Source organism: Castor canadensis, chromosome 6 (genome assembly GCF_047511655.1).
Source record: "Castor canadensis chromosome 6, mCasCan1.hap1v2, whole genome shotgun sequence".
Taxonomy (NCBI): domain Eukaryota; kingdom Metazoa; phylum Chordata; class Mammalia; order Rodentia; family Castoridae; genus Castor; species Castor canadensis.
The window spans coordinates 164,741,844-164,766,728 of NC_133391.1; the positions used below are offsets into that span (position 1 = coordinate 164,741,844).

General features: G+C 39.9%; 1 long non-coding RNA gene across 20 annotated transcripts in view; it reads right to left on the minus strand.

Moving 5' to 3' along the window:
* Positions 1-24,885, minus strand: part of LOC109682548 (uncharacterized) — a 383,265-nt gene that overhangs the window by 243,213 nt on the left and 115,167 nt on the right. For 19 of the 20 annotated variants that reach the window (XR_012449235.1, XR_012449223.1, XR_012449238.1 and 16 more), the window contains 2 exons: positions 21,273-21,414; positions 3,490-3,625 (listed from right to left, as the gene is read on the minus strand). This is a non-coding gene — a long non-coding RNA (uncharacterized lncRNA). The remainder of the gene's footprint in view (positions 1-3,489; positions 3,626-21,272; positions 21,415-24,885) is intronic. The other variant, XR_012449221.1, reaches the window with a different exon arrangement.

Below are 24,885 nucleotides of genomic sequence, written 5' to 3' on the forward strand. Positions count from 1 at the left end.
ATCATAGTTGTTTGAAGGTTTGATTGCGTGTACCTAACTTGATGTTACTCTGTACTGTCTTGCTTTTTCTTATCCTGTGGTTTGGTGCTGCCTGCCTTTTCATGGTTAAGTTGGGTGCCACTTTCTGTGTGCAGGATCCCTTGCAGAATCTTTTGTAATGGTGGCTTTGTGGTCACATATTGTTTTAGTTTCTGCTTATCATGGAAGACTTTTATTGCTCCATCTATTTTGAATGATAGCTTTGCTGGGTAGAGTATCCTGGGGTTGAAGTTATTTTCATTCAGTGCCCAGAAGATCTCACCCCACGCTCTTCTTGCTTTTAATGTTTCAGTTGAGAAGTCTGCTGTGATTTTGATGGGTTTACCTTTGTATGTTACTTGTTTTTTCTCTCTTGCAGCCTTCAATATTCTTTCCTTAGTTTCTGAACTTGTTGTTTTAATGATGATATGTCGTGGAGTAGTTCTATTTTGATCTGGTCTGTTTGGTGTCCTGGAGGCCTCTTGCATTTGTATGGGAATAGCTTTCTCTAGATTTGGGAAATTTTCCGTTATTATTTTGTTGAATATATTACGCATTCCCTTCGCTTGCACCTCTTCTCCTTCTTCGATGCCCATGATTCTCAAGTTTGGTCTTTTGATGGAGTCAGTGAGTTCTTGCATTTTCTTTTCACAGGTCTTGAGTTGTTTAATTAGTAGTTCTTCAGTTTTTCCTTTAATTACCATTTCATCTTCAAGTTCTGAGATTCTGTCTTCTGTTTGTTCTATTCTGCTGGATTGGCCTTCCGTTTTGTTTTGCAGTTCTGTTTCGTTCTTTTTTCTGAGGTTTTCCATATCCTGGCTGTTTTCTTCTTTATTGTTGTCTATTTTTGTCCTGAGTTCATTTATCCATTTATTCATTGTGTTCTCTCTTTCACTTTGGTGTTTATACAGTGCTTCTATGGTTTCCTTTATTTCTTCTTTTGCTTTTTCAAATTCTCTATTTTTATTGTCTTGGAATTTCTTGAGTGTCTCCTGTACATTTTGGTTGACCCTATCCAGTATCATCTCTATAAAATTCTCATTGAGTACTTGTAGTATGTCTTCTTTTAAATTATTCTTGTAGGCTTCATTGGGTCCTTTGGCATAGTTTATCTTCATTTTTTTGGAGTCTGGATCTGAGTTTCTGTTCTCTTCATTCCCCTCTGGTTCCTGTACTAATTTTTTGCTGTGGGGAAACTGGTTTCCTTGTTTTTTCTGTCTTCCTGTCATTGTCCTTGGTGTTGTTACTGTCCCTGTACTGTGTGTAATTAAGTATTTTCTAGCTTGTAATAATAACAATGGTAATATTGAGAATGGAAGAGTGAGCTGAGATGGAAAGCAAGAAGTTAAAGAAAAGGGGAAAACAAATATACAGACAAGAGGGAGAAAGCAGAAGAAGGTATCAGACAAGAGAGTTTCAAAGGTATAAACAGGGAGTGTTAGTGTACTAATCGACAGTAAGCTGAACAGACAATAGAGAGACAGAGAGAGGATTGAAAATCAAAGATAAAAAAATAAAAAATAAGTATATGAAAGTAATATCTATTTATAAAAATGAATTAAAATAAAATGGAAAATAGAAAATTAAAAAAACAAAAAACAAAAAACAAAAAAACTTCCAAGTTTATATGCAATGCAATTTCAGTCTTAATAATTTGGATGTCCGTCTCAATCTCCAGTCCTGGAGTTGGTGCCTCAGATGTTGTTCTGTAGTTGTCTCATCAAAGGGGATGCATAAAGTAGAACAAAACTACGCTCACACACACACAGAAGAAAAAAAAAAAAAAGCCCCACCAAGTGTCCCCAGTTCAAATGCAATACAGTTTCAGTAAGTTTTTCGGCTTGCAGGTGTAATTCGGTTGTTCTCTCATCAAAGGTAGGGAGAAAAAGTAAAAAAAGCGTCTGGAGACAGTTCTGAGTGTGGTATCTGCAACTGTGGCTTGCCTGCCTGCTGCTCTCAGCCTGTAGCTGGCGGCGTTATTTATGCAGATCTCTGGGGTGAGCTAGCGCTCACCTGGTCCCACAGGCTTTGTTTGTTCAGAGTTCTCCTGTGCGGGGGGCCTCTGCTACAGGCTTTCCCCTTTCCAAGCACTGGGAAAGGTGACACTGCCCCGCGTTGTCAGGCCTGCGTGTTTATTTACAGTTCACGTGGGAAGTGGGTCTTCCCTCCTCTCACAAGCGTCCCCGCTCCTGGTTGCTGGGCGCGCCCCGCTCCCACCAGAGCCTCTCCGGCCTGCCTGGCTTGTTTATTTACAGTCCCGGGAAGGATTCCCTTCCCCCAATCTTCAGCGCTCAGGGCGCCCCACCCTCTTTCCAGCGTGTCTTAACTGTTCTTATTGCTTAGTACTCAGTTTCTCTTTTTTCCCCGGGTGGAGGTCAGTCTGTCCAGGGGGCTATGCTGCTCTGGCCCAGGCTTGTCTGTGGGGCTACCACGGTACCGCGAAGCTCACCTGGTCCATGTCTTCCCAAGCCATATGGGCGCCGGCCACTGGCGGCCCTGGGGGCCCTCCTCGGTTCTCCGTTTTAACGTGAAGCGGAGATTCTCTGCACCGGCTGGAGATGTGGAGGGGTCAAAGTTATGCCTTTTCTTGGTGATTATGCCTGCAAAGTGTGTCTCCAGCGTCTCTCCAAGATTTCACTATAGGAGGGTCGCTTTCTGCTTCCTACCTCTAGCCGCCATCTTGGAATTCTTTCTATTGTCCACTTTTTAAAATTGAGTTGTTTTTGACTATTGAAGGTTTTTTTTTTTAAGTTTCTTATATATTTTGGATATTAATATTGTCAGGTATATGTTTCACAAACATTTTCTTCCATTCTGTAAACTGTCTCTTCCTGCACTTTTCAGTGCTGCCTTTGCTGTGCAGGAGCTTTTCAATTTGGGGGTCTTGTCTAAAAAACAAAACTTTACCCATTCTAATATCCTGCAGCAATCAACAGGGAAATGCAAATTAAAACAACCATAAGCAAAAAAAGCACAATGATATACCACGTTGCTCTAAAAAGAATGGTCATTAGCAGTAAGACAGAAGGTAAAGAGTGGTGAGAATGAGAAGCAAAGAAACTCCTTCCTTGCACACTGTTGGTGGGAATATAAATTAGGACAGTGATTATGCAAATCAACATGGAGACTCCTCAAAATCAAAAATAGAAATGTCACGTGACCCAACAATCCTACTGCGGGGTATATATACCAAGTAAATGTCAGAAACGTCTGCACTCGCTGTTTATGGCAGCACTGCTCTCAACAGCCAAGAAATGGAAACAACCCAAATGCCTAGCAACTAATGAACGGCTACATATCCACAATAGAATAGTGTCAGCCATAAAAAGGAGTAAAATCTTGTCATCTGTGACAGCATGAATGGAACTGGAGATCATTATGTTAAGTGAAATAATCCTGCCACAATGTGACCTTGCTTATATGTGGGTATTAAAAAGCTGATGTCACAAAATGGAGAGAAACGGCACTTACCAGAGGTTGAGGAGACTAAGCAGGATGGAGGGACAGGGAGAGCCTGATCACTGAGTTACAGCTAGACAGGGTAGAGTTCTGGCGTGCACAATCGGATGACTACAGATAGCAGCAATGTACTGTGTATCTCAAAAAGCTGAAAGAAATGATTTTGAGTGTTTTTACCACAAAACATGTTTGAGGAAATACATTTGTTTTATCTAATTCAAACATTACACAATGTACACGTGTATTGAAACATCACATGGTACCTGTAAATTTGTATAAATTTTACTTTTTTTATATCAGTTAAAAATAATTCAATTTTTGAATTCAATTATGCTATCGTTTTGAGATACTTTTGCACTTATAAATTTAATATTTGATTTTCTTTCTATTTTTCAATTGTCTGACAAACTTTTCCTTTGTACTTACATAATTATCCTAAATACCTTATAAATGATTCTTAAAGTCTCACAAAGGTCCCAATAATGTGTATAAGCTTAGTATTATTTCAAAGAAATCACAAATCTAAATGGTTTTGCTCATTTTTGTATTTCTAAACTGAAATCACAGGGCTAACTTATTGACCCTATAATATATCAGATATTCTTCAATACTACAGGTTCTCAGCATAAAATGTAAAAAATTATAGCAAAACTACTGTTTTCATTTTCTTCATACCTACCCTTAATTCTAAACCCTCCTGGAGTTAAAAGGGATCTATATACTAGGGGAAAAAAATACGTCACCTCAAATAATTTTCAACTTGCTTCCCCAAGGAAATACTCTTGGCATTTGAGACTGGTTAATAGTCCAGACACCTGTCTGAGTGGTGTAATATCTGGACCTAAGACACCAGGGAAATTTTTTCCACTCTTGCCACCAAACCAATTTTTAAATATTATAGTGCATGAGATTGAATTTTGGAATGCCCTGATGGTTTTGTCTGACAAGAGCAAAAAGAAGTGATTGAACAGTTGTGAATAGGAGTGTGATGTGAGCATTATGTGTCTGATAACTCTGAGGAAGATAAGTTAGATGCAGGGGAGAGTTAGAAACCAGAGCCTCTTACATTACTTAAGGTCAAAGATTGGTTTGTGATCCAAGTGGAAGATTGCATAGACCTCTATGCCTTTTACCCAAGTATGGCCCTCTTTCTCAGAAAACAAGGTGGCCTTCCACCCCTGGCAAAGCTATGAAGGAAGACACATTGAATAAGAGGAGAAGCAGACCAGACCAGTGCAGAGATGCTGTCTTCATCAGATCACCCTCTTTCCTAAACCTAAGAGCAGAAGGAAGAATAATGACATATAAGAGCAATAGGAATTCAGCAAAGACCACATCCAAGAAGGAGAGAATCCATTATGGAAGGGGAGGAACCTAAACTGAACTAAAAAAATCATAGATTCCAAATGGCACGTACTGAAATCTAAGGAGAGTTGGTGTGTACTCCCTCGTCTAAGCCCTGCAGTTGGTGAGGGGAGGGACACAACAATATCTCCAAACTTTTTTTGCATATCTGCACTTATTTCATCATCTTGTCACTCAAGCCTATTAGAAGAAGGAGACCTACTATTCATCACACTTTTTAAATGAGGACATCGAAGTATACACAAGTTAAATAGTTAGCTTAAGCCAATATTTCAATGTGTGTTTATATACACATTGAGCACACAGCTACAATTAGTTTCTGAAACCCTTCTTTCATTTAGGCATCTACTCATAGGATTTAGAATTTTCAGTCAGAAAACGCAAAGCCACACCAACCAACACATTGACTTTTTACATTATAAAAATAGTAGTAAGGGCTTCCTAGTGCTACACACCATATGTGGAGAAAATAAAGCCTCTGAAATTTTTATTTTGTTCATGGGCTTGTCCTTGATATCCACCATTGGGTCTGGCAAATGCTAAGTGTTTGCTAAATATTTAACCAGTTGTTAACCAGACAGAAGCATTTTGTGGGAGCAGTACTCCATTCAAATTAAGGCTCATTTCATCAGGCTCAGTTCCTGCAGCATAATTGCTAGACTGGCAGCCCCAAACCCTCACTCTGTAGTCTAGAGAGCTTCCAATGTGGAGCACAGAAGTCCATTCCTCTGAGCCCTGATTCCTAGATGTCAGTCTAACTGCTTTCAGGCTTCCTCTATAGGCCGGCTCTCTGGGATTCCTCCTTTATTCTCCACCTCTAATTAACATATGAGCTTGGTCAGAACAGCCTCTTCTGTGGAAATAAAAGTCAAGTAAGTAAGAACATGCAAAGTCTGTTTATTTAGAACTTGCTATATCAAAGGAGTCAGTCACTTACCTACTTTTGTATTGGCAGAGACTAAAGGCATGCAGAGGAATGAAAGCTTCATAGAGTGAAGCAGGAATAGTTTAAAGTGTTCCCTGATTGGAGGCTATTGGTGTGGAAAAGCTGTAGGTAGGATAACTAGAAGGAGGATAAGCTCTGTGATTGACTAGAAATCATATTTGACTTTCTTTGGTTAGTCCTAAGTTGGAAGTCAGAAAAAAATTAGGGAAACTGTCAGGTCCTGGCTATTTAGAGACAATTGTTCTGAGAGTTATTGATGGGCTTCCTGAGTTGTTGCTAGAAATGGGAATCTGACTCCCTACAAGTCTGAGTTAGAGAGCGGGTTGGCTTTCTGGGCTGGGCACTATGGGTTATCAACCAGAGTTCCATTTTCATGTATGGTCTCCCCACTGACCATCTGTATGTACAGTCTCTCACTCCTGAACTGAATTCTGCTCTTAAGCCAAGTCAGAGCTGCTCTCTTCATTTTTATGAGACTTAAAACAATATAGCTCTTGATGTGATTTACTCCTTATTAAAACCTCTTTCTCTTTTGGAATCTTACCAGAAAAGAATGCTGAACTGAGAAACTATTTTGCTTTGGCAGTACTAGGACTTGAACTCAGGGTCTACATGTTAAGCCACTCCACCAGCCCTTTTTTGTGATTTTTTTATTTTGAGATAGGGTCTCATGAACTATTTTCCCAGGATCCTCCTGATCTCTGCCTCCTGAGTAGCTAGGATTATATGCATGAGCCACTGCACCTGGCAAGCTGAGAAACAATTCAAGCATCAAGAACTCACAATTATTCCACCTTCTGAGCTATTACTACTATGCCCCAGGAAAAGCTTGGTTACCTCTCTTTCTAGGATAAATATTTTTCCCATTAGCAACTCTGCCTTAGGCAGGCAGACAGAGATGTGCTAGCCAGATCATCTGAGGAAAGACTTGCTCTCAGTGGTAAGAGCAAATCAGCAGATTCTTCCCACACACACAGCTACTGAGCGAGATGAGGTATAAGATGCTGCTATTTTGGCCTGAAGAAGATAACTGTGACCAGAGTTTCACAGGCTACATCCCCATTTCATTGTTCCTTCTCCCCAGACTTCACCTCCCCTTCATAGACATTGGCTCCTAATAAAATTCTGCACCCCAAACTCTGTGTGATCAACTGCTCATGAGAACCCAACCTGCAAGTCTGCCTTGGAGTCTGTCTGCCATTGGCTCCAGAGTTGAACCCAGCAGGTCAACATAAAGATGAATATTATAAGCCAAGCACTAATACCTGATGCCTATAATCCCAGCTACTCAGGAGGCAGCAATCAGGAGGATCACAGTTCAAAGCCAGCCTGGGCAAATGGTTCACAAAACCCTATCTCGAAAAAAAAATCACAAAAAAAGAGCTGGTGGAATGGCTCAAGGTATAGGCCCTGAGTTCAAGCCCCAGTACCACAAAAAAGATGAATATACTTTAAATTCACAGCTTCATTCCTCACTTCTTTGACTTAAGCCTGAGAGTAAACACACACACACACACACACACACACACACACACACACACACAAACACACACACACATCTAATCATAGCAATAACCTATTCTCTTAACTGTGCACAGCAACAAGACCCTAAAACAGAGATAAGCAAGTGACCACTCAGCATCTGCCCCTGGGTGTCTGATATGCAAGGATCTAATTCAAGCCCAGAAAATAGACTATCCATCTCCTCTCTGTGTCAGTGATTGGGCAGCTGGGTGCTGTCAGCTCCCCTTTATCTGAGGTATATATGTAACATTGAACCTAACATGGTCTGGCCAATAACAGAAAAATAAAAGAAAAAAATCAACAGAAAGAGGAAGAAAATTTGATTTAGCAAAGTTGTTGCTTTGAGTTATTCTTGATTTACAATTTCATTCCCAGGCTCAGAGACTCAGTCCAGAGGAAGAATTTAGCACAAAGCCTCTGAGCCCCAAGCTGGTTTGGAGCAAGCTGTCTGGGCTTCAGATGGTGCATGTACAAAGTCATCAGCAATCACAGGCTGAGGCTCCAGACAGCTACTGGATTAAGGAGAAAACCTTTTCATTGGTGCTAAATTAAACACGACCCAAATCCTCACATGACTAATATTGTGTACGTTTTTCTCATCAAACAATGATTTATTGAGTAGAGAAAATGAATATTTGGAGCAAGTAACAACGTGAATGAGCATGTGGAGGGAGGAAAATGTGCAGACTCAGTCTCTGCTTCCTGGCGAATCACCCCCTGTAGAATCATCACCAGCAATGAGCAAACACATCCATCAAGAGACAGTGTGCTAGAGAGTCTGTGAACACAAGCCAAGGAAGCAGCCACTGTCCCCTGTGTTCCCAATGTGAAAACATTCCAAAATTCAGATAGCAAAGACAAGGGTTCCCAGTTGTCCATCTTACCCACAAGTAAAGCCTCATTACTGTGAGTCATTATGGTCCAGTAGCTTTACCTATCCTGCCTTCTGGATACATGACTGAATATTTCATCTGACATGAACAGGTCCAGGATAAGTTATGATTTGAGGCATTGTAGAATCACAAAAGGCACTCTCAATCCCTTAAAGAACACCAAATCAAATTAGGTCAAGACAGCAGACTGAGAATATAGTCTTTCTCCTATCCTGTCCTGACTCCCAGAAATACAAGAAAATGGGAAAATGTACATGAACACACATGTGTGCATACAAGAAAATTAATGTTCACCAATGTCATCATCATTTTCTGCTGCTAAAATGAAAACCTGATACTGGGAAATTTATATTAAAAAAAGTTTATTTTGGCTCACAATTCTGGAGGATGAGCAATCCAAGATCAACTGGACACATCTCTCTCTCTCTCTCTCTCTCTCTCTCTCTCTCTCTCTGTGTTTGTGTGTGTGTGTGTGTGTGTGTGTGTGTGTGTGTGAAACATGCTGCTTCAACTCATAGCAGAAAGTGGAAGGAAAAGCAGGTACACGAAAAAGGGACAGAATATGAGTGAGGGCTGCCTCACTTTACAACAGCCCACTCTCAGGATAACTAATCCAGTCCTATGAGAGTAAACCTAGCCTTGCAAGAAAGGCATTAAACCTTCAACTACCTCTTAAAGGCCTCCCTTCCCAATACCTCCACGACAGCAATCCAGTTTCAACAAGAGTTTCATATTTAAGCCTTAGCCTGCATTTAGTATCAGTGGATCAGAAAACTGGCTAATTTAAAAAAAAATGGAAGGCAAATGAGATTGGTTTGATAGAGCAAATAAGAGCTCAAAACTCAGCCCAGGAGAGGGCACTATGAAAAACAGAAGCAGAGCAGGGTATTTTCTGAGCCTGAATATCCAATTCCAGGTTGCTGGGGGAGCCATCGGGTGGTGGAAACATATGTGGAGCAATTTGAGCAAACAGATGAATTTACCCCTGCCTTCACCACTCCCCACTCCACCCCTCCACTTCAATCACAATAAAGCGTTTTACCTAGACTGCAGCAGTTATCTTGAATTCCTGGTTGGAGGAGCTGATGTGTGCCAACACTAACTTCTGACAAATAGAACAGGAAGCCTCATTCTCAGAAGACAGAGTACTCAAATGTTCTACCAGGAAGCACATCTTACCCTTTCCTCCAAAGTCACTGGAGGCATATTACAGCAAACAGAAACACAATCATACATACACATGAGTAGGAAACAGAAAATATTTAAAGAAAAACTAATACTTAACCAGAGAAACATGAAAGAAAAATAGAAAAATTGACATGCAAGGAAATTAAGATAACATGCATACAAGATGAGATTTTAAATGAAGTATAATTATAAACCTCACAGTGATAAGAGAGACTATTTCATCTATAAACTAACAATGAGCTATTTTAACAAAAGCTAATTAGATAACTTAGAAGTAAAATAGCATGAATATAAAAATATCAATCTTAAATAGACTAAATATCAAAGTAGGTACCACTTGAAGAATAAGTTACTAAATTGGATAACAGAGTTGAATAATTCTCTCAGAATTCTATACAGAAGTAGCAAAAATAAAATAAAATAAAAGTATAAAAGTCTGCAAGTAAGAAGGATACTTCAGAGTAAGTATCCCAAAATCCACTCAATCAAAGAAAATCAGTGCAATCTAGGTCAAATTTGCAAAAGATCTTTTAACGAACTTGACAAGTCAATGATAAAAGGATAGAGGAAAATGTAGGGGAGAAAAGAACAATGAGAGGAACTTGACCTACAAAATACCAAAAAAAAAAAAGCTGTAACATTCCATCAGCTAACACATATGGTTATTATATATTGGGTCTTGATGCCAGAATCAATATAGACAAGTAGAAAATGCTTGCAATCAGGTGCATTACATATGGAGATATACTTAAATCTGGAAATTTAAGCTATTCTTTGGAGACAGATTCTGGCTTGGTAAAGACTGAAGACCAGGTCTTGGAGCATCAGAGTATCAGACATCCTGAGTTTCCCATCAAAACCAGGTGCCATCTGACCCATCTAGTCAAACTGTGGGCATGCTAAGCAGCAATCTACATCAAATGAAAATAGTATTACAATGACTTTGAAATGAGTCACCTGGGCTAGGCTGAACTGCATTTCACAGAGTTCCCTTTCTTGTGTGCTCTTGGTTATAGTGGAGCACAATGCAGGTTCTTGGACATTTAGAAGGCAAAAAACAAGAAGCAACCATTTACAGTGCACATACAGTTGATTCCCTTCATCAACAAGAATCAGCATCTGAGCCTATAAATACTATACCTTAGCCTACGTCTTCCTTTAGGTTTTCTGAGTTCTGGATTAGGTACGTAGGTCTTTAACTCCATAATAAAGGGCCATCAGTCACAGGTCTTAGTTTGACCTACCTGCCAGATCTTAGTCTAGTCATGATCTTCCCTTCCCAGCTGCCTGTTCTGTTTGTTTGCAAATATAACAGTGTTACAGACAGTTTAACCAATTCCCACAAGCCAAGTCCCTGTAACAAATCTCATATATGTTAAACACCTACTGGTTCTTGTCTGGTTGGATCCTGATCAACATAGGTATATGAGAGATTGAGCTCAAATAAATCCATAAGATACAAATAAATTGCATGAGCAGGTGGCTCAGACTCCCTCAACACCAACTCTATTTGGAATTGCCTCCTGTCACTTGGTGCATACCAATGACCTCCTCCTAGCATGTTCTTGAAAAATAATTGACTACAGAAGGTAAACTTCAGCATGATATACTAGTACCACCAGAAAGAGGAAAGCTAAAGTTCTACAACACCACTCAAGATAACACTCATGAACAAGGGGAAGGAACCCTCCCTCCCCCAAAGGAGACCTTTGAGAAGTTCATGGTTAAAGTAAATAAAGTGAGATGGCCAGAGTACAGGTGTACACTGACTCATGGGCAGTTACAAAACCTTGGCTGAATGTTCAGGGATTTTCATGTTTGGGAGATGATAAGGAAATCTGGGGAGACATATATGTCTGAGCTTCTCAAGCTGTGAGATAGCTGTGTCTCCTATAAAAGCCCACTGAAGGAAGTCTACTACAGAGAAGACTCTTAATAATCAGGTGGATAAAAACACATGCTCTCTGAACATCAGTTGTCACCTTTCTTGGGTCCAAAGCCATTTGTAATTTCTGTCTTTTCATTTACTGTTCTTTTCCTCTTATTATTGTGGTTATCAAACTAAGATGAGTTTAACTCCGAGAAAGCACATTAGTATGCTCAGATGTGCAAGACCCTCATATAAACAGAGTTCAACTCCCTTGAGTGTTATGGCTTGAATATGAAATGACCCCACCCCCCCACACACACACACACACAGATTCATGCTATGAAATCTTGCTTCCCAGATGGTGACACTCTTCTGGAAGATTCTGGAAACTTTTAAGAAGTGGAACCCAGCTGGTAGAAGTAAGTCACTAGGGACAAGACCTTGGGGATATCTTGTCCTTGTCCCCTTTCTGCTGTTTTCTCTGCTTCCTGACCATCTTGATGTTAACTGCCATGTTCCACTCTGCCCTCCTCACCATGATAGACTGAGCCTTCTGAAACTGTATGCCAAAATAAATCTGTCCTCCCTTAAGTTGCTTTTCTCCAGTATTTTTGGTCATAACTATGGAAAGCTAACTGACAGAGAAATCTGGCACCAAGACCGGGGTCATTGCTGTGACTAAATCTCCTGAACTGGTTTGTGGGTGGAATTCTGAAAAGTTTGGAGATGTGGAATAGAGAAGCCCTAGCATGCTTAAGCAAAGCTTAATGGGTGACTCTGGTTGGAGCTCAAAAGACCAGAATGCCTACAGAAATGTGGACAGTAAAGATGGTGTTCACGAGGTTTCCAATGAGAAAAAGGACTCTATTGGGAATTGAGCTAGAAGCCATGCTCAATTCTGCCAAAGAACTTGTCTACATTTATCCATGTTCTAAAGCTGAGTTTAAGAGTGTCAGACTAATTTGCTAGAGGAAATTTCAAGACCACATAGCATTCCAACTGTGGCATGGTTATTACCTACTGCTTTAGCCAGATTTACAATAAGAGCAAAAAAACAGAACAGAAGGATGTGAAAAAATGTACAATGTGGCCAGAAAAAGAATGAGATTTCAAAAGAGGCAAGGCCATGTGTAGCAGGTCTGATTCCCTGCAAGAAGCCCCTGAGGGGGCCATGTAAAGCTGTGAGGGTGAAGCCTCCAGGAACATGGAACATCAGCCCAGCAAAGACATAGGCAATGAATGGAGCCAGCCCAAGAGAGAGGCCATGTGTGCTACATATGGCATGGCCACGGGGGTGGGCTACCAACTTATTGGAGCTCACATCAAGAGACCACATGTCTTGGCTGTCAGACAAGGAGCTACAAGATTTAGTGTTTGTCCTGCTAGGTTTTGGTCTTGCTTTGGTCCTCCCTTTCAGAATGGGAATATTTACTCTGTACCATTATATGCTGGAAGTATGTAACTTGTTTATTTGTTTGCCTTGAGTCTCAAAGGAAACTTGGGACTTTAGAACAATGTTGAAATTATTAAGACTATGGGACACATGCAGATGAACTGAATGCATTTTACAAATGAGATGAACATGAACCACTGGGGCCAGGGGCAGAAAGTTATTACTTAAATATAAAATGTCTTCTACAGGCTAATGTTTTGAATACTTGGTCCCAGTTAGTGGTGAAATTTTGGGAGGTTCTAGAAACTTTAGGAAGTGGGAGATAACTGGAAGAAGAAAGTCACTGTAGGCAGGCCCTTGGGGACATCTCATCCCTGGCCCTTTCTTCCCCTGTTCTCTGCTTCCTGACCGCCGTGATAGATTGGACCTTCTCCAACTGTGATCCAAATTTCTTCCTTTAAGCTGCTTTTCTCAGGTGTTTTGGTCACAATTATGAAAAGCTAACTGACACACTTGAGCATCAATTTGTGATGGGCAATTTTAAATGTTATCTCTACAGTGGGGAGTAAAATACAATATTCACTTAACTTTTTAAGTGACATGAAACTGGCAATAAAATGTCCTACTTATGGCTATACCTGGCTCCTGCTTCCTCTTTCCCATCCAAACACTGCTTCTCACTATGGCAGCTGTACATAACCAGGGACAGCACTGGCCATCAAGTTGTTCTTAGTACCATTATGTGCAATAATGAGCAACATGACAGAATTCTCTTTAATCCTTTCTAAAATACTTAGATAATATGTTTTGTAATCAGGCCCATATGTATGTGAGGATCATTTGTACTTATAAGAGAGATTTGAAATTGTTTTCTTCTTCATTGTTTTTGATTATAAGATTTTTGTGGGGTTTTTTGTTTCATTTTGTTTGGGGGGTGTTGGATTGGGGTTTGAACTCAGGGATTCACACTTATAAGGCAGGTGCATTCTATCTCTTGATGACTATAAGAGTTTTAAGACTATTTATAAAAGGAAAAGCTGTTAAAGCAATACGTGTATTGTATAACATGTATTTTAGGTGGACTAATAATAAACATTATCCCATTACTGATGGCAAAAAAAATAAATAAAAACAGTTGGCATGACCTGTTTTCTTATTCAGTGGCTGCTGCCAGAGAAAAATAGTGCATGAAAGATAATCCTAATAGGACACTGCTCCTTAACAATAGCACAAGTGACATTTGGGGTGGATCTTTGGAGCGGGTCACTGTTCTGGGAATCATAGGATGTGTTAGCAGCATTTTTGGCCTTGAAATGCCAGCAATACTTCTTCAGCCCAGTTGGGACAACCAAAAGTATCTCCAGACACAGCTAAAGGTCCCCTGGGAACCAAAATCACCCCCACTCCACCCCCATTGAATATCACTGTCATAGGGACATCAGAACCCAGATGACAAGAGACACAGAGTTGTCTTTTTAAAGCAGACATGCCTTCTATTTTGACCCTTTTGTGGTTTTAAAAAGAAAATACATTCTGCTGTAGAACAATTGTCTATATTCTGCCAGCAGGATACAAAATACAACCGGTCTTCACTCTTACAAGAGTTGTTTTTCACTGAAATAAAGAAATGGTGTAGGAGGAAATGTTTTCTGCTAACCATTATTATTGTGAATATCTCACACTTCCTGGAATGAGAATTCTACAGAACCAGGAACTAAATGTGATCAGACATATAATGAGGAAATAATTTGTGATACACTGCCTTGCTCCCTGAGCTTTTCAATGTTAGTTTCGAGGTCTGGCATTCCACCTGTTGAGCGGTTAGGGACAATGTAGGGCTTTTTCTTTTTTTTTTTTTCTAATTTTATTATTCATATGTGCATACAAGGCTTGGGTCATTTCTCTCCCCTGCCCCCACCCCCTCCCTTACCACCCACTCCGCCCCCTCCCTCTCCCCGCTACCCCCTCAATACCCAGCAGAAACTATTTTGCCTGTAGGGCTTTTTCTAAGACAAGAGTATGGTTGCTCTTGGATTCTATGGGAGATCACATATGGTACACCCTAAGAGAATATGTTGGAAAATGTCCTCTTTGGTTCATCTCAGAAGACACATTTAGAAGAAATGGCAAGACAACAGTATAAGAACAGAGAGAAAAATAGACCGGTTCCTCCATGTAATCATTTATTTAAAGGAAATAATTCAGATTAGTATGTGAAGTAATCACTGGGCTTTTAATATCTGATATATCCTCAAACGAATGTTGTGATTATAATTATGACATCAGATTGGAGTTTAACTATCTTTTTTTGATAGACCTTCAGTTTTGTGCTGTAACTTTTTTTAAAAAATATGGTAGAACTCTATATTTTTCAAAACAACTTTGTAAAAGTGGACTTCATGAAAATCTATCACAGTTTTCCTGATTCCTTTCCACTATTTTTGGATGAAAGTACCTCTTGAACCTCATCAAATGTGCTATTTTCTGGATAATTTTATATTTGACACTGTCAAGCTATACACAGGTGTTCTCAGATGTTCTATCAATTTCACACATAGAAGATGATCATATTTGTGTGGTACGCTGGACTAAATTCAAGAGACTTTAGGGAAATCTTACATGGGCCCTAGTGAAAATAATCATTATGTTTTCTTTATATTATATAATTACAACCCAAGTACCAAGTGAAAGGAAAGGTAATATTCAATTTGTGTAAAACCTCCAAATAAAGTGTTTTTTAAAACTTTTTAAAAAAAGAAAAAGTGTGGGAAAATCTGCCTTCTCTGAAACCTCTCACTATTCTTGGATAGACTCTAATTCTATTCCTTTGAAGGAAGCCACTTGGAGGGGATACATTTTTTCCACATACCAGACATTACTTGTAGCAGATAAGGCCCTGTACACACTATCACTTTCAAAATGCCTCAAATGGCATCTTGACCCCCGTCATCCTTGAGCTCAGAGCCATTTTCTTTGCTTTCACCACAGTGGCAGAAGTGCCGATGTGGTGAAAGTCTTAGCTAACTTCTGGAACTTCTCCCTAAAGAGAACAGGACTGGCACCAGGACATGTTCATCACACACCTGAACGTCAAGAGCCTACCTCATTTCAGAAGAAGCTATGATTGTGTAAAGAGAAAAACATGCTCCCAGCAAAGAGTGAACACGAGATAATTAGAGTACACTCAATAATACAAAACTAATATTTTATGACTCATGCCCACATTCTCCCATTTGATTATCATTTCAAAACTTGGTAAGGGATATGTTACCAACTAGTTTCTATGAAAAGTATATCCAACTAAAAAGATAACTATCAACTGAGAAACTTACAGGCAATGATACAGAAAATATGCTTGTGATACTGGGTATTCTTTATGCTATAAATAAGATTTCCTTTGATTTCAGAAAATCACATTACATCAAAATTCAATCAGTTCTGTTTATGTATTCTATGCATGAAAAATGCTGAGAAAAATATTTTCAGCTCCCCTTTTGAGTGTATGAATAATGTACATATGAATGTATGAGTGTAAGAATACATTCATTCTATCAATTCAAATAAAATATGAAGGCAAAGTTAAAAAAAAAAAAAGAAGAAGAAGCCAGTGACATCATATTGATACTGGATCACTGATCTCAAGTTTGTGTCCAGGCAAAGTCCATGAACGAAGACGCTGGACCAGGAGTCAAGAATAAAGCAAGCATAAGATTTATTGGAAAGACAGCAAAGTTCCCGCAAGGGAGAGACTTAAGGAAAACTAAGCCGTAGTAAGTTTAGGAGTGATATAGGGCTTTGCCTGGCTTAGGTTCAACTATTCTATCTTAAACTTACTACATTTGTGAATTAGTTGGCACATAGTCAACCTCCTGCTGAACCCAGCCACCTGCCCAATCACACCTTTATGAAACAGGTTAGACTGTCCTGGCCTTGGAGCCTGCCACCCACATCTTGCAGCTGCATTCTGTTACCTTCATAAGAAGTCCATTATTTCTCTAAGAAGCCTGTTGTTTCTCATGCCCCTTCAGATGTCTACTTTTAAAATGTCCTCCAAATCCAAAATGAAGTCACCATTGTCATTCATTCCCCTCACAACATCAACAGCACACTAATTCAATTCCAACTGAGTGGGTTGTACTGAAAATATTTGTATCCCGTAAGTCCAGAAGTAAATCCAAATTCAATTGTAAAAACAGCCACCAAAGAGCTCTGTTGTCCCCTAAATTCTTCTCACCTGTCAGATCTGAATTTCTTTCATTCCTTAAGAGTACAAGAAGCCCTGGCTTGACTCACTGGGGCTCCAGGTTCCTTTTCATTCTGCTCCTATTTTATTTCAAACTTGAGGAACCCAACATTTACAGGGGGAGGGGAAGGAATCCCTTGTATGAATATTGAAGGGACAGAGAAATGACTTATGGCAGAGGAAGTATGAGAGCCCCAAAACACTCAATAGAACCTCCTTAGTGCCCTGACCTCTGATTCACATTCCATTTACCCATGAACATGTTTTGTACCTACTAATCTAGATAATAAAATAATACATAGATTAAATACATACTTCTAGGTCTTTTTGAAGGAAGTACTGAGCTTGTTCCATTAAATTCATCTGAAGATTTCTTTAGTAAAACTCAAACCCTAGTACCTTTCATTTGCATGTCTTTTCTATGTTTCAAACAGATATTCAGAAGCCGGTGTTGCTATAATTTTCCCATGTTACAAAAAGAGGAAACTATTAATTAAAAGTCCTCAATGCTTTTTTGGCATATTGTAACCAGATCTCAGTTCTCTCAACTTTTTCTCTAAGGGTTCTCATCATCAGTTTATAGAACCTCTTTTCTGCTCCTAACATTGGTTGTAATGCTCTTATGAACCATTGCATGTGTTTTCTGAGTGGCTCCATTTTCAAAACAAAGAGTTTATACTTGAAATAAGAATTCAACCGTTATATTCTTTGACAGAGCTAACAAAAGTTCCCCTCTATAAGTCTTTATCTAAAAGGAATATGTAAGCCACCAGGCCTGGTGGTACATGCCTGTAATCTTAGCACTCAGGAGACTGAGGCAAGAAGAGCAAAAGTGTAAGGCCAGCCTGGACTATATAGAGAGACTCTGTCTCAAAAAACATTAATTAATTAGTTAATTAATTAGCTAACTAATGCATTTTAATACATAAAGATTAAAGATACAAATTATTGTCTGCAATCCCATAAATTGATAAATACATTACTGTTTAGCTAAAATATGTGATTATATGGGGAACAGTAGTGAAATCTAAATGGAATTTTTTCCATGAAAGTCTTAGAAAATCTATTTAAGGAAACTTGGTCTTCAGTGGAAGATTGAGACCCCAAGGAGAAAAAAGAATGTTAAAAGTGTCTGAATTTCTATCCCATCTGAAAGGTCTGGCTGTTATGAGAGTGTTTATTGGTGCATCAGGAACACTACAGTGATATTAAAGTTGTACTTGCAATCAGCAATGAACTGAATAGGAGGAAAACAAAGCAAAGCTGCAAGAGGTGGGGGAGGGGCTTGTTTGGAGCAAGAATACTGGCCCTGTGAGTCTCTTGCAAAACATCAACAGAGATCTCACATCTGACAAGTTTTATCTCTTTCATCTCCACTGTGCAGGTACAACAATTCTATTTTGAAGAAAAATGTTCACATTACCATACTGCCTTTCTAACAAGGGGAAGAAAAGCTGCCTTTATGTCTGTGTTATTCTTTTCTTCAGAGGTTAGGAATTCCAGCAGTGCCTTAACTGCTCCACATGGTCAGAATCTCAAAAGTTAGATACAGCAAGGCCACTGGTCTCAGAAATGGGAAATCACAGGGTCACCACATCATTTTTCTCAAATTCAGTGTTGCCAAGATATAGCAATATTGACACAAATAGAAATTATTTTCTCTTGTACTCTTCATTCTCAAAGTCCTGCCTCAAAAATGATAGGTAAGAAAACATTGAATTAAACACTGGTAAAAATGTTTTCCACAAGAGTAGGTCAAACAAGGTCACATGGGAATCCAGGAAAACAATGCATGGAATTTTTGAAAACCTGCAGGAATGACATAGAAAATAGAAACCACATGACTCAGTAGTGTGGTTCAGAGAATATGCACAAAAACCCTTGTTTAAAAACAAAATGGGATGACAGTAAATAAATATCAAGATGGCTGCTCAGAGCCAGACATGGTGACCCATAACTAATCCCAGCATTCAGGAGACTGAGACAGGGAAATCAGGAGATCCAGTCCAGCCTGAGCTACATAGTGAAACCCTGTCTCAAAAAGCAAAACAAACAAACAAAAACATGGCTGCTGGATCACTTCCTACTTGCCTTCCAGAATGAAGTAAGCTTTGAATATTTGAAGGTAGAGGGGCAAGTTTTAAGTCCCAGTGGTAATTCCTTCTCAGCTCACTCCATCATGGACCCAGACAACAGCTGTATGTCAATACTTTATAGGAGATTATGTTGTTGTTATTTGGTTTGAACCCGGGGCCTAGGCAATGCTAGGCATGCACTCTGTCACTGAGCCACACCCCCAGCTGTTGGTAAAGTCTTTCTTACCATGACTTCTGTAGTTTCTGAGGGACAACCAGCACATGCTAAGCTCTAAGTCATGATTGTTACAAAAATGACTTGGACTTCCCTCAAAAAACAGTCTGAGTCCCAGAGAGGAATGTTACTGGTAGGCAGTGATTGGGACGTGTAATGGCATTGTGGTGGCCTCAGTCCTTGGGCACAGTGTCTAAAATTATAGCACCATGGAGCAAGGGAGAAAGTAAGCAGGCAAAGAAAAGCACAATAAAGAGGCTTTCATTGAAAAGTGACAATAGCTTCTAAAGGAAGAGAAGTAGGCAGATTGGAGAGGATCCAACTGCCCTGAAGTTGCACAGTAGGGGCCTTTTCTTGAAGTAAGGTTGGGTAACCAGGAGCTAAAAATCTGTTGACCTGTACTTTTAGGTCTGCCCTTAACTCTATTTGGGTGGGCTGGAGTGTATACACATGTCCCTGGTTGTGGAAAAGCGGATATCTGTACATTGGTAGAAAATGAGGCCAGGTGCATGTGGTCCTTTTTGACTTTCTCAGTCTGGCACCCTCATGGAAGGTCAGATGGCCGTCATCTGTGGCTCTTATGCTAAGTGTGCCCTGAAATGAAGATGTGAACCCTTGTAGGAGGATGTTCATTAATCATGAGTCAGTACGTTCATTAAACTTGGAATATGGGGGGTGAGGTGAAGGCTCATCCTTTTTCCCACTCATCTCTGGCTACCTGCTTACTCTAACAGAAAGCAACTAAATGCAGCAGAACCAGATGCCTACGGAGCCTGGGCTTTGATCCCTGTCGATGACTCTAGACCTTTGGAGCCATTTGTAGATGTAGAATGGGAAGGTGGAAAAAGGAAGGCAGGGAAGTCTGGAAGGGCACAGAGGTAGGACCAGGACCTGCTTCATCAGTGCAGGACCAGTAATGAGGAAGTAGGCTAGACAGTTAGCTGAAATTAGACAGTAGAGCTAAGAGAGAAGGTCTCCTAAAAACCTCCATTATGGCCTTCCTGTGACCTTAAAGGGTGGAAAGAAAGAAAAGCCAAATGGGCCAGAATGAGGGCACTATGCAGACTAGGACATAACCAATCAGAATGTCTCAGGCACAGCCAACCAGAATGCTGCTTTCTGCACACCTAATTAGCACAGAGGTTGAGCAACAGCCTGGAGACAATGAATAAAAACCTCAGACCACATCACTTCTCTGGCACTTCTCTTGGGACCCTCCCAGTTCGGGAGCTCTACTCTTTGTTACTTTTCTATTTTAATAAGCTCTCTCACTTTCGCTTCATGAGACAAGAACTTGGGATGCTGACCTTTCCTCTAAGTACCTAAGCCAGCAAGTTTGAGTGAAAGTTTTTGATCCTACACAAATATCCCATAAAAGTACATTCACACAGGCCTGCTCTTAGAAGGGCCTCACACTTGAGTTTAATGCCCTCGTGGCAGTGCTTGAGAGTCTTTAAAAGCTATCTTTGATTTTGCATTTTGTGAGTAAAGTCCAATGCAACAATGGAGTATGCACAGGGCCCTGGAGCCTCAGCTTACTTGCAGTTTGTCCTAGTTTTGCAGCACCAGACCCTTCCCTTTCCAGCCCACAACTGGCCATTGCTGCTGCCAGTTGATGCAAGGAGAGTCAGGTAGAGTCCAGGGGCATGGGTCCTGCAACATCTGCAGCTGTCTTCACCCAGTGTCACCACAATAGCACTTTAGGTCTTGGTCTCATTTCCATCAAGGTATCTTATGGCGGTTCTTTTTTTTTTTCTTATGGGGATTATTAACTCTTACAGGTCTCCACCCACTGTGGATTGGGGCCATAACTATGGAAAAAGGAGACTCACCTACCTGCTTCCCTCTCTTATCCCCACAAGCGTGGTGTCTGGTCCAAGGGTTGACACAACTAATCAGACTGTGGATTAGCCAAGTCATAAGGAATTGCAAAGGTCTAGACTCATCTGGCCAGTGTTCCCATGCCCAAGGGAGCAGGACATTAAATAGAAAAATTTTAACAACATAAAAGGCAGAAAAAGAGAATGCAGAAGAAAGAAAAACAAAAAGGCATATTTTAGTACCTTTAATGATATTTTTTCTTCCTGTAGATCACTCAAAAGCTTAAGCTCCCACACAGATAGTGAGAAGTGTTCAAGGAATTCTTAGAGATGAACTGTCCATTTGCAAAGCTTGAAGGGACCCAGTATTAGATTCATTGCTCTCCTGAAAAAGAATTTTAAAACACACCAATGAAGACGAAATTCTGGCTTCATGTTCCATACTATGGACATAAAATAAACCACCAAGCCCAGATATAATTTTGACAGTATTTTTTGAGCAGCTAGCTCAAGATGTCCCCAAAGTGCTATCTACTCTACACTCCTAAGTCTCTCAAACCAATAAATTTCCTCACATTTGAATTGGACCCTGTAATGTTCAACTGAAAGAGTCCTGAGACATTCAGTGTTGCTGAGATCAGTGGTTGCTAGAAAGAATGATTTCCAATCTGGTCCTCACTATGCTGGAATTCCTATAGCTCTAAGAAAGGGGCTTGGTAGGGAAGATATGTATTTATCCAATCAGGCTTATTTGGCCTCTCCAGCCCCCGGTGACTGAAGATATACTCAAAGAAAAAGTAAGGTAAATAAATGTTTGTTCCAAGTCTGCAGAAAACAACAAAAATAGGCAAGGTACGAAGCCACCTTTGATGGGAAGGTATGCAATGGATCAGCTAGAAATAAAGAGGCAAAAGGAGTTTCTGAAGAACCAGAAATAGTAATAATATTCATTGAGGAAAGGCAGATTTATTCCCATGCAGGGGTTCACCCTGAAGTGAATGCACAAATGATTCATAGCTTTTGGCAGTGATTTCAGGGCAGTTCTGGTAGGAACACAATAGTAAGCTGCTCAGTCCAGGAAACAAAATTTATGACTGCTTAGTCACAAGACAGAAAGACCAGTTCACAGTTTGAGTTATAGAATTTGCTTTGGGATGTAGACTATATATTATTATAATTGCTGAAAATAATTCCAAAAGCAAAAATCTATTTTTTAAATTTTTTTCTGGAGTACCATTTTATTTGTTAACAAAACTTCTGTTGCCACGGTCTGTTATATGTCGTGCCCACCTTCATTCATATTTTATGAATATCCTGCTAGGTGCTGTGCCAAATGCTTTACATACCTTATTCTACTTAATCCTCAAGTCTCTAGGAGATTAATTAAATTACTATTCCCACTTTATAGAAATTGAGACTCAAAGAGTTTAGATATCTGGCCCATCTTGGCAAAAAAATAGCAAGGCCAGAGGTCATCCAGGTATGACTGACCACTCTGAGTGTGGACTTCTGGGTTACACAACTTCTCCCAAGCCAGGGAGGCCTGGGGTATTCAGAGCTTCTTCAGGAAAATTTAAAAGGTATAGGGATCTTCATCATCCTTCTTTTGTTCTCTTGACTTATCAAAAGAATACTTCTCAATATCCTTGTGAGTCAAACTAGACATTTATTTGATCATGGAAAGATGAGAAAAAATAAGGTTATTTTATTTAAAGAAATTTGTTTTTGAGAATGATTTTCATAAAAATCAAAACATATATATTCAGAATAAAATTTTGCCATAGATACATACACATACATATATAGATTCAGACAGGCACACACACAGTGTACCCAGAACTTCACACTAATGAAAACATTGAACATGTCCCAAACGCCTGAAAACAGGGTCAGCTGTGTTTGACCGTCACTGGATGTTGATTCTTTCTCAAGGATCTGCTAGGAGCATATGCTTTCTGCCATTGTTCAAAATGGTCTTTTTCCTGCTCTTCTCTAATTACAGACTATTTCTATTAACCAAAAGAAAGCACTAGCTATGTTTCATCATTGTGAAAATTGAAAACCTCACTTATAAAACTGCCACAAAGACTGGAAATAAGGTGAATTTGTCTTTGCCTGGAACCTTTACCATGCTTCCCAAAACAAAATGAAAGGCACAGACTTGAACGCTAGAGGGCAACATTGATCTCCAAATATATACTCCAGAGATTGATAAAATGGCTCAGTATTTTTTCTTCCCTTTAAGAAGATCCCTTTTGGAAACAAAATATTCCTATTCCCCAGTGGTAGTGGGAAATAATGTATGTGTAATCTATATTTTCCACCTTCAACTCAACACGTCCCAAACCAAGCTCATTCTCTTTTCTGTCCCCTGGGCTTTCTAACTTGGTTGATGGTACTAATAGATACAAGATGGAAATCTGTAAGATGCTCTCCCAGCACCGCACTTCTCTCTTTTCATTTAAAGTGTGTATTTGTTTGTCTTTCAGCTTCAATTGATCTTGTCCTGGTTTCTCTTACCCACCATTGTGTCCTCCAAGTCCGGCACCGTAGCTATCATTATCTTAGTAGGTAAATGTCACTGAATATACTGTAGACGTCTTCCTTTCTCTCATTCCCTGGTTCTATTCCTAAATGTCTTTTAAATTCACCTCCTTCTCCCATAGACAAAGATTCTTTGCTCTACCTAACTTTGCTCAGGCTCCTGAACCTTTCCAAAAGTTCGTTGTGGACATCCTAAAATTCTCTTTTAGCAAGAATTCTGCTAAGTCAGTTTAGCAAGAATCCAGAAACTTCAATATCTGATCAGATTCCTCATCCCCCACCACCCGCTGGGTGATGTCTGTGTTCAGAGTGAATCCTGTTAGGTATAGCCAGAATCCCCCTTTCTGTTGGTGTTACCTTTTAGCAATTTTCTATCCACCAACCCCTAACCTTACTTCTTGGCTCTAATTTCCACTTACCCATGCTGTGTTCAGAGTTGAGCCCAATTTCTCACCCCCACTGCAAAATCATATTGTTGTGCTCCCTGTACCTATCACGGTAGTCCTGAATACAGTCTTCCTCACTGGGCTTTAACAAGTACCATCAAGTAACTTGAATGCCATCTCCAACAATTTGTCCAAGCTGTCCTCATTCACTGCATTAACTTACATAATAACCTATTGAATTGAATCCACTTCCACACTTACCAGTTGCTCACCACCCTTCTGCACATCACTATCTCTTTCTGGTATCAGTTTTCAATCTTTAAAAGATTCTCCTTGTATTACACAAAGTCTAGCTCCTTTGCAAGGTCTTAAACCCACTTCTCCCCCATCAGCTCCTCACTTCCTCAACTAGTCCAAAATATTCCTGGTTCCTAAGACAGGCCCTGTCCTGTCACTGCCTGTGCCTTGCCCTCTACCTGTACCCCTTCCCACCCACCTGTCCACATCTGCTTAATTAACTCCTGCTCATTTTCTGCTGAGGCTGTATCGGGACATATGTCTAGGACAGCCCAAGTCCACAATGCTGAAATCTTCCCTCAGCTTCATGCCCTACTGTGCCTTGAGGGCAGGGCTCCTATATGTTTCCTCTTTGTTTCCCAAGAGATTCCCCTGGTGCTTTCAGGATAAAGGACCTTAACGAAATATTTTCTGAACTTTGATTTGTAAAGACATCTTACATTCTTTACTTTGCATGTTCCCCTCAGCCCTTCTGTAGATTCTTTAGTTCCTTTACTTTTCATGCTTTTTAAGGGATTGGATTTTTATTTTATTTTTTAATGAGAGAGAGAGAAAGAGACTCACTATGTAGTCCAGGCTGGCCCTAAACTCAACATTCTCCTGCCTCAACCTCCTGAGTACTGGGATTA